The sequence below is a fragment of the Lepus europaeus genome, unplaced genomic scaffold (assembly GCF_033115175.1).
Source record: "Lepus europaeus isolate LE1 unplaced genomic scaffold, mLepTim1.pri SCAFFOLD_3_1, whole genome shotgun sequence".
NCBI classification, from domain to species: Eukaryota; Metazoa; Chordata; class Mammalia; order Lagomorpha; family Leporidae; genus Lepus; species Lepus europaeus.
In genome coordinates, this window is record NW_026909276.1 from 3,495,424 (window position 1) to 3,506,583 (window position 11,160).

Here is an 11,160-nt window from a genome sequence, read left to right on the forward strand (position 1 = left end):
TAGAGCCAGGGGTCTGGCAGGCTTCACGGTCGAATGACCTATGGTAGCCAAGTGGGGCCCACCCACTACAAAACCCAAAATGCACTGTGGCCTCCAGGGACACATGGGACACAAGTGTGTGTGTGTCTTGCAGAGCCCGGCCAGAGGGAGGGAGGCTGCTGAGGCACAGCCGGCTCTAGCACTTCGTGGAAATTCCCGGGAAGGCTTCGGGAGTGGGGGCTGCCAACTCAGACTTCCCATCTCTGTGGCTGCAGCCGGCCAGGCATGCTGCAGGCTCAGGCGTGGCTGTGGGCCTAGGGGGCTTCTTGCCTGTGGGCGGGGCTTCCACGCACAAGGTGGCACCTCATCCTGACCCAAGGTTGGTGGCAGGAACCCAGGCGGCACTTGGGGATGCAGGAGTGCCCAGACTCCTGTCGTTCAGGCAACACCTGAGGGCCCCCGTGCATGTCCGTCCAGCCTCAGAAGGCCCTGCTGGGACAGCCCGTGCCCGAGCTCCAAGCTCATCTCCCTATTACCACCCCAGTGGGCTTCAGCAGTGGGTGTATGCCAGCAGGGACACAGGGGACACAAGTGGGTGTGTATGTTGCAGGGCCCGGCCAGAGGGAGGGAGGCTGGCTGCTGAGGTGCAGCCGGCTCCAGCCTTTCCGGGAACTGCCAGCGGAGGCTTCGGGAGTAGGGGCTGCAAACTCAGACCTTCCGTCTCTGGCTGCAGCCGGCCAGGCAGGCTGCAGGGTCGGGGGCGGCCGTGGCCCTAGGGGGTTTCTTGCCTGTGGGCGGGGCTTCCACGCACAATTGGCACCTCATCCTGGCCCAAGGGTGGTGGTGGGAACCCAGTCAGCACTCAGGTATGCAGGAGTGCCCAGACTCCGGTCCTGCAGGCAACACCTGTGGGACCCCGGGCGTGTCCGTCCAGCCTCAGGAGGCCCTGCTGGAACAGCCCGTGCCTGAGCTCAGAGCTCATCTCCCTTGGACCACCCCAGTGGGCTTCAGGAGTGGGTATGTGCCAGCAGCAGCCCTCCCCACCCTCCCACCCTGGGTCAGCCCCACCCACAAGCCCCTAGGTCGAGGATTCAGTGAGGGCTCATTTGCAACTCAGCGAGGCAGGGTAGTCAGTGTGTGTGGCCCAGGGACACTTGCAGGTGTGTGTGCTTACCCCTACCCTGCCGGCTGCTGCCTCTAGCTAGCACCTGGGGTCAGTTGGCAGCACCACCTGGGTAGCCTCCTAGTTCAGGGGTCTGGCAGGCTCCACGGGAGAATGTCCTACGGAAGCCGAGGGGGGCCCGCCCACTCTAAAACCCAAAACAGGCTTCGGCCTCCAGGAGCACAGGGGACACAATTGGGTGTGTGTCTTGCAGTGCCTAGCCAGAGGGAGGGAGGCTGCTGAGGCACAGCCGGCTCTAGCCCTTTGATGAACTGCCAGCGGAGGCTTCGGGAGTGGGGGCTGCCAACTCAGACCTCCCGTCTCTGTGGCTGCAGCTGGCAGGGCAGGCTGTAGGATCGGGCATGGCCGTTGGCCTAGGGGGCTTCTTGCCTGTGGGCGGGGCTTCCACGCACAAGGTGGCACCTCATCCCAGCCCAAGGGTGGTTGCGGGAACCCAGGAGGCGCTCGGGAATGGAGGAGTGCCCAGACTCCGGTCCTGCAGGCAACAGCTGTGGGCCCCCGGGCGTGTCCGTCCAGCCTCAGGAGGCCCTGCTGGGACTGCCCATGCCCGAGCTCTGAGCTCATCTCCCTCTTACAGCCCCAGTGAGAGGGAAAGGGAGGAAGGGAGGGAAGAAGGAAGAGAGAGGTTCAGATACAGAGGCAGAGATGGAGAAAGATATTCTATCTGCTAGTTCATTGCCCAAATGGCTGCAATGACCAGGGTTGGGCCAGGCTGAAGCCAGGAACCATGAGCTTCATCTGGGTTTCCCAAATGAATGCAGGGGCCCAAGATCTTGAGCCATCCTCTATTACTTTCCCAGGCACATTAGTAGGGAGCTGGATTGGAAATGGAGCAGCCAATGGTTGAACCTGCATCCATATGGGATGATTGCATCATAGGCTCTGGCTTAACCCATTAGGCCACAATGCTGGTCTCAAAAGTTCATTTAGACACTGTGCTGTGGAAACACCAAAGTCCATCAGTGTCCTTTTAAATCTGCTATTATATCATTAAGCATTATAATTTCTACTTGGATCAAAGTATGGGCTTTTCAAAAACACATGCATATACACAAGAATAATTTATTCATTTTTGTATTTTCTTTCACTTTCTCTGATATCTAGAATTTAATGGACATATTTCTAATGTTTTATTTATCATCCATTTTATTTCTTTTTCTCATTTAGGCATCTGGGCACCTAAAAACACATTTTTTAATTTCTATATTTTTTTTGAAAAATCTTTTTGTGGAGCTTCTGGGTGGGTGCAATTTAAGCAGGTAGGGATTGGGTATATCACTTTGCCAAAGTCACCATGACACATTACAACAAATGGGATGGTTTAATTCACCAGATGTTGTTTCTCATAGTCCTGCACATTGGAAGTCTGAGATCAAGGTGTTTGCAGGCTTGGTTACTTTTGCGACCTCACTCCCTGGCTTCCAGTCAGCCAGCAACTTGCTGTGTGCTCACATGGTATTTCCTCTGTCCATGTGAATACCTGGTAGCTCTCCTTATAAGGACAGTTATGAATCTGGATTAGGGCCTCACACTTGATATCATTTTCCTTCTGTTATATCTTTAAAGGTCCTGTATGTAGAAACAATCACATTGGAGGTTAGGGGTGCAAGATATTCACTTTTGGGAAAGTCAGTTCAGCCCATTACAGTGAGAAGTCCCAGTGCTCTGCCTCAATGAATCCAGGTCAGAGGAGGGCTTAATGCTTGAAATAAGGGTTAGGATTCCTCATAATATTATTCTATGCTGTCTCTCATATGTGCACACAAAAATATATATACATTTACAAATTCCTGTGTATGCATACACAAAATGTAGATGTTTAAATGTTGTATTCAGGCAACATCAACATAGTAACCCATAAAGTGGAATGTTAGAAAATACTAAAATGGAAAAGAAATAGGAAAATGACAACCCGGTGAGTTATATAAGAGTATATATGAGTCCATCATTCATCATTCCCAAAAAACAAGCATCATAGTATGAGAAACAAAACTAAAACACAGGAATACAGGCCAGTTTACATGAGGAGTGTTGTCCTAATTTTTTTATAAACTTTTAATTAATGTTAATCTGGTAGAAATTATGATTATATAGCAAAAAGGGAAGATAGATTCTGAGAGAATATCAGTCTGTTTCTGTAGCAACAGGTTTAATGCTTTTTTTTTTTTTTTTGGACAGGCAGAGTGGACAGTGAGAGACAGAGAGAAAGGTCTTCCTTTTGCCGTTGGTTCACCCTCCAATGGCCACCGCGGCCGGCGCATTGCACTGATCTGAAGCCAGGAGCCAGGTGCTTGTCCTGGTCTCCCATGGGGTGCAGGGCCTAAGGACTTGGGCCATCCTCCACTACCTTTCCGGGCCATAGCAGAGAGCTGGCCTGGAAGAGGGGCAACCAGGACAGAATCCGGCACCCCGACGGGACTAGGACCCAGTATGCCAGCACCGCAAGGCAGAGGATTAGCCTATTGAGCCATGGCGCTGGCCTAATGCTTCCTTTTATCTTCGAGCATTATCTACTAAAGTAACTGCAGAGTGGTTCATTATGGATTTTTCAATTCCTTGCCAGTTTTACATAATAACATTTTAAAAATTATGGCTACATTTTTTTATTTACTTGAAATGCAGAGTTATAGAGAGGCAGAGAAAGAGAGAAAGAGAGAGAGGGAGTGAGGTAGATAATTCATCCACTGGTTCACTCCCCAAATGGCCACCATGGCCAGAGCTGGGACAATCCAAAACCAGGAGCCTGGGGCTTCTTCTGGATCTACAACGTGGGTGCAGAGACCCATGCACTTGGGCTATCTTCTATTGCTTTTCCCGGTGCATTAGCAGGCAGCTGGATTGGAAGTGGAGCAGCCAGAACTCGAACCCATATGGGATGCTGGCACTGTAGGCAATGGCTTTACCTGCTAATGCCACAGTGCTGGCTCATAGATGTGCTTTTAATTCTTGTACTTATTTTACCAGTTTGGTGAAATAGATATGGTTATTAGTAAACTTGTGATAAAATGTCAAACAGACATAAATGTCACATTAGTTTGTTCAAAGCCAACAAAGTGCATCAGTAATGTGATAAATTCAAGAATACTGAAAACTTATTGAGTTTGTTTTTAGTAGCTAATAGATAATTACTATGTGGTAATTAGAAACATAATTCACAAGTTACTGAGTACTCATGTATTAAAATTGAATGGGAGGGCGGTGCTGTGGCATGCAGGTGAAGCCTCAGCCAGCAGTGCCGGCATCCCATATGGGCACCAGTTCAAGACCCAGTTGTTCCAGTTCTGCTCAAGCTCTCTGCTATGGCCTCGGAAAGCAGTAGAAGATGGCCCAAGTCCTTGGGCCCCTGCACCCATGTGGGAGACCTGGAGGAAGCTCCTGGTTCCTGGCTCCTGGCTTTGTATTGGCACAGCTGTGGCCAGTGTGGTCAGTTGGAGAGTAAGCCAGCAGATGAAAGGCATCTCTCTCTCTCTGCCTGTCTTTCTCTTTCTGTGTAACTCTTTTAAGTAAATTAATTAATCTTAAAAATAAATGAATGGGGGGACCTCACGTCCGCAAGGAGTCACACCTACCTCACCACGGATGCACACTCCTGAAGACAGAATATGTAACTTCTAAAAGTGAAAGACCAAGAGCCAGCAACACAATCCAAGTCTCCTACATGGTTGGCAGGAATCCAATTACTTGGACTATGACCACTGCCTCCCAGGGTCTGCATTAGTTGGAAGCTAGAGTCTGGAGCTGGAGCCGGGCTTCAAACCTAGGCACTTAGGTGTGGGACAGAGGTGTCTTAACTATTAGACCAAATGCCTGCTTTGAGGCTCTTTGATTAACTTTCTTCAAGCAGAAGCCACATGGTGTAATGGGAAAAACAGCATTGGAATCTAACAAAGTTGACTCCTGGATTGAGTCCCAGTTCTGCGTGACCTTGGACAAGTTGCTTTACTTCTATGAATTTCCGTTTCCTTCTCAATGGACACCTTGCAACCCAGTGTCTAGGAGTGCCCCTAGCACAACCTGAGTCAGCCTAAACGAATAGCAGCCATGATTACGAGTCTACCACTCCGCGACCCTCTCGAGGCCGGCGCCCTCTCTCAGCAAGTGTGTGCACAGCTTGCGCTGCCTCCTGCTCTCTGGGCTCGAGAGTCTGCCCGCTGGGTGTCCTCTGGCAGACCACAGAGTGGCAGCGCGATGGTCTCTAGGTGTCCCCGGCCCATCCCGACACAGAAGGGGCCCATCACCAAGGGCTCAGCCGAGGCCGCATTCCTCAGGGTGCAGGAGATCGAAGGAGCGGGCCAAACCTGTGCGCGGCCAGCATCCCCTCAGCGCTCCCCTCGGCTCTCGCTCTGCCTCCTCCCGCCAGGGTCGCCACCCAGCAGTGGTGTCTGCAGAGCACACAGAGCGAGTGGCGCCCGCACTCCCTGCGCTGCTCCACAAGCTGGGCCCGGTCGCCCTGGATGCTGAGGCGGCAGACTGAAAGCTGCTGGTCTAGCGCGCCCAGAGTGGAGATCCTCGTACCCACGCAGGCCGTACACCTTCAGCCTGTGCGCAATGAGGCGCTGAAGCAGCCGCTGGCGCTGTGGGGCCGCCCCCAAGGACGAGAAAGCGGCCTGGCCGAGGGCGGGGGCGCTGGCTTGCTGGAGTAGAGGGGCGGTGGGTTCATGGCGCAAAAACGTTCCCTGCCTCTCTCCCTGCTCCCTGGCCCTGGACTAGGCTGTCCAGCCCCCATCTCTCCTATTCCACCACCATTGCCTCCTCCATGGGCAATGACAGCGGCTGGCCTGGCCGGTGGAGCCCGAGCAGCAAGCGAGACCGGTAGTACTGTGAGCTCTGTGGAAGATGCAGAACCTGCTGTGCTGCAGCCACAGCACCAGCGCCAGGATTGGAACAAGCAGGAGCTCCTGTGCCAGGGCCAGAGGGCGCCTCTGGACACGGGGCAAGCTCGCACCAGCACCCTGGCCATTCCCACAATGCCACGGCCCAGGGCCGGTGGGGCCAGAGCCCAAGAGGCCAGGAGATGCAGCCAAGGCCTTTGCTGCATCCCGCCTCGCGCAAACCCGGGCCTCCAGGGTCTGGCGGCTACGGCAGAGGTGGAGCCAGGGAAGGAGGAACCGCTAACCCGCCATTGCTGTATCAGGAGAAGGCGAACCTGTACCCGCTTAGCCCACGCTCGGTGAGGGCCTAAGCCATAGGTGTAGTCTGCAGCCCAAAGGGCCGAGGAAGCTGCTTCTGGCGCTGCCTTGCATGAACAAGCGTGGCATCTGTGTAGTGGACGACTTCCTGGACAAGATAGGTGACGAGATGCTCGCCCTGCACTGCACAGGCAGGTTCACAGATGGCCAGCTGGTTAGCCCGAAGAGCGACTCCTCCTAGGACATCAGAAGAGATAAGATCACCTGGATCGAGGGCAAGAAGCCCGGCTGTGAAACCACTGGGCTGCTGATGAGCAGCATGGACAACCAGATCCGCCACTGTAACGAGAAGCTGGGCAACTACAAAATCAATGGCCGGACGAAAGCCATGGTTGCCTGTTATCCAGGCAATGGAACAGGTTATGTGTGGTATGTTGATAATCCAAATGGAGATGGGAGGTGTGTGACATGTATATATTATCTTAATAAAGAGTGGGGTGCTAAGGTAAGTGGAGGTATACTTCGAATTTTCCAGAAGGCAAAGCCCAGTTTTCTGACATTGAACTCAAATTTGATAGACTGCTATTTTTCTGGTCTGACCCTCGCAGCCCTCATGAAGTACAACCACCATATGCCGCAAAGGACACAATAACTGTTGGGTATTTTGATGCAGATGAGAGAGCAGGAGCTAAAGTAAAATATCTAACAGGTGAAAAAGGAGTGAGGGTTGAATTCAATAAACCTTCTGAGTCAATCAGTAAGTATGTCTTATACAGCCTCTCATCCAGCAATACCCTTGGTTCACGACAATAATTGTTGACACTGTTTGTTAACTTGTGAATGTAAATAAATGGGATAAAGAAAAATAGACAACCAGTGGGCATTTTAATAAGGAAAAGATAGAACTGTTTTATGTTGCATCAAAGAAGAAGATTTCACTGCTGTGGCTTTGTACTGCATGATCCACTCAGAATCTGTGATTGCTTATGGGAAGAAGGTAAGCTGTCAGTGGAAAATGGTTTTTACATCTGGACATGAAATAAGTGCCCTGTGTAAAATTTTTTCATTCCTATATTTTGTCTGATCTGTCATCTTGCTGAGTTATTTCATATCTCCCTTTTTAATATCAAGTTTGAATTTGGGGTAATTTTTGTATGATTTTGTATGATTAGGTACAATTTATCAAAACTGAATTGAGAAAAAATTACAGTATTATTTCTTAATCTATTTTTGTAAACCTCTTCATACTATTAAATTTTTGCCCTAAAAGACCTCTCAAAATGATGGTTGCTAGTGGCTGATGATTAATTAATTTTCTTTTCATTTAAAATAAGAAAAGGGGCACTTTACCAATGGAAACATCAGATTTTTTGTAGTCCTATCTTGGTCTAATTTGGGTTCTTAAAGATTGCTGCTGTCATGTTTTGACATTGTTAATAATGAACCCTAACATTGAAACAGTCACTGTTTATTACCAGTAACTTCAGTTCATGTTTTATAAGGAAAAATACACTGTAAGAAGGATTTATCCTTTCAAGTTTTTTTTTCTTTAACAAAATACACTAAATGAATTTGAGATTATCCTCAGCATCAAGTTCTTGAGATAAATGTTTTCTACGGCTTTCCCTTTTGCTTTCCAATTGATTATACTTTCAAATTTATTGTTTTCTTCCTAATACTATAAACCATCTGATTTTCAGATCAGAACTCTGTTTCTTTTGAAGAACATCAGGGGGTGATTATATTTCCATTGAGAAGGAAACGTGTTTTCACAGACTTGATGTTCAGTGAGTCTTCAGACAGCTCTTGAGACATTGCCCAAATGTGACGCCAGCCTTCTTGTCAGTACTGAAGGTGTATGCCTAGTTTAGAAAAATGAACAAGTGCAAAACCAGATAATTTTATTTTTTTATGTTTTTGTAGTTTTATTTTTTATATTTGAGAAAAAGAAGGAACATTTTGTAATCACATAAGGCCTCTCAGACTTCTATTACTTAATGAACGAGTTGAGATAGACATCTTAGAGTTCACTCTCCTAAGCTCTTTAGCAAAGAGCCCTTACCAATTTATGTTTCTAACCCCCTTCTTCAATCTTCTTTGCCAAAATCTGAGTATACAGAAACATTTCTATATATTTCTTTTTTAAAAGATTTACTTTAGTCAGAGTTATTTATTTAGTCAGAGTTACACAGAGAGAGAAGGAGAAGCAGAGAGAGAGAGAGAGGTCTTCCATCTGCTGGCTCACTCTCCAATTGGCTGAGCTGATCTGAAGCCAGGAGCCAGGAGCCTCCTCCAGGTCTGCAGGGACCCAAGGACTTGGGCTATCTTCTACAGCTTGCCCAGGCCATAGCAGAGAGCTGCATCAGAAGTGGAGCATCCAGAATTTGAACCGGTGCCCATATGGGATGCCGGCACTGCAGGCAGTGGCTTTACCTGCTATGCCACAGTGCTGGCCCCTCTATGTATTTCAATTTATAGCAGTTTTAGCATCTATATAGTTTGTATGCAATTAGAGACCTTTTCTATGGAAAACTCAGTAATTTTTATTAAAAGATTGCTATTATTCATGTGTAATATGAAAAAAATATTTAGTGAAACTGACAGTATGAATTTAGAATGGGATTAAATATTCTATATTGTGTTCTCACATAGGAGAACCTGCAGGAAAAAAAGTGGTAGTTTATTGTTTTTCCTTGCTCATGTTCAGCTTTGTCCACTTGCTCCTCCAGATGATAACGTAACATCTCTACAGTAAGTGCCTCTCTGCCAGCCCGACCTGGGAGAACAAGTTATCCTTGACATCTGGTCTATAGTGCAGTGCACTGCCTTGAGCCACAACTCAAAAGCACTGTCATTTTTAGGGTTAGTAGAAATTGTTTTAGGTAGACTGAAGTCTGTTAAGCATAGCCTTTTCATTTGGGAGCCCCTGCTCAAATGCGTGTAGCTTTGCAGTTGTATACTTATCATATACAACTATCCATTGGTTGTGCTTGGTAGGCAGATCTTAGATTGTATATTTTTGCAAAAGTTTATATACTTTCATGGAGATCAGTGTGAAAATATCAAGAAATTGGGATAGCCATTTCTTTTAATATTCACTGAAACTATTTGATGTTAGTGGGATCATTAACTTGTCCCCGAGCAGGACTATATTTAAAACTAAATTGAAAATGGTTTGTGGCCTATATGTGTTTATTTCTAGTTAAAGATAATTCTTCACAGTGCTTATTTTTATTCAACACATTAACCAGTTGTAAAACAGAACTTTATCAATAGTAGGCAAAGAATTTCAGGGTTCCTATATAGACAAGACTATAAAGTCATAATTTGGAAAGCAGTGTTTCATTATGAAATAGCTCTCAGGGTGCTTGTAAAGCTAATCTAATTAAAAAGATGTATAAATGTTCTTGAAATATATTGAATGGTTCCTAGATAAAATTCTGGCATGACACCCCTCCATTATAGCAAGTTACTTAAAAGAAAAACAAAAAGCCAACCATTTAAATGTTCTGTAAATGGTCTGAAGGTCATACAGCAAATAAAAGAAAAATAGTTACTGAAGAAGGTCTTCTAAGAATCAGGAAGAGCATGGAGATCCAGTGGTATTTGAATCCAGACCTCCTCTCTCCCTCCCATCAGTGAAATGGGAACTCTATTTCAGACACATGGAGACAAGAGCATGAGGCTTCCTCTCCCAGCAGTTGGCTGGCGAGTATTCTGAGTGTGACAAGACATGCTCATTTTTTCTCCTTCCACAGGTACCTGCTGCTGGTCATATGTTATATTGAGTGCAACTGAGAGGTGTGCTTCTGACCTCATTTGTTGATGGGGACTCTACATTGTGCATAAGAACACTTAGATACCATCATCAGTTGCATGTAATGTTTACAATAGGAAGATTTCTCAAAATAGTAGATTTGCGGTTGCTATGGATTGGAGGGATGAGCATATAGTTAAGAAAAAGTTAAAAGGCACTAAATTTGGGGGGATTTTGCACTTTAATAAAATTGGCAACTTTTTTACACAAAAGACATAATTTCCATCTTTAAAAATGTTTTTAAAATTATATTTAAATTTCACAATTTCATGTATTTTCATATATAGAGATTTAGGAGCATAATGATACTTCCTACCATACCCTCCCTCCCACCCATGCTTCAACAATTCCTCCTCCCTTTCATATTCCCACTCTTAATTTTTACAAAGATCTAATTTCTGTTTACTTACTGATTGCATGGTTAACTTTAAACTAAGTAAGAGTTCAACAAACAGTATGAAAAAACAAAACAAAACAAAACACTGTTCCTCAACAATTGAGACAAGAACTGTAAACAACATCAAGTCTCAAAATGTCCATTTCACTCCAACACATTACATTTTGGGCACTTTATTAATTACCCCAGGTTGGGAAAAACATATATCTATCTTTTGGGGATGGGCTTATTTCACTAAGTATAATGGTGTGCAGAGGAATCCATTTTGTAGCAAAGGACAAGATTTCAATTTCTTTTTATAACTGAGTAGTGATCCATAGTGTATATATACCATAATTTCTTTATCATGTCATCAGTTGATGGCCATCTGGGTCAATGCCATATCTTAGCTATTGGGAATTCAGCTGCAATGGATCTGGGGGTACAGATAACTCTTTCATATGCTGATTTCATTTCATTTGGGTAGATTCCTAGGAGTGAAATTAGTAGGGTATATTGCAAATTTATTTTCAGATTTCTGAGGTATTGCCCTACTGTCTTTCACAATGGATCTAACCAGTTTACATTGGATTAAGTTACCCTTTTTTCCCCACATCGCACCAGCATTTGTTCTTTATAGGTTTCTGTATGAGAGCTGTTCTAACTGGGATAAGGT

The 11,160-nt window shown here is 46.2% G+C and overlaps 1 pseudogene; it reads left to right on the forward strand.

Annotated features, from left to right (window-relative positions):
* The first annotated feature begins 5,925 nt into the window (after positions 1 to 5,925).
* Positions 5,926 to 7,104, forward strand: LOC133755094 (egl nine homolog 1-like; annotated as a pseudogene).
* Positions 7,105 to 11,160: the final 4,056 nt, after the last annotated feature.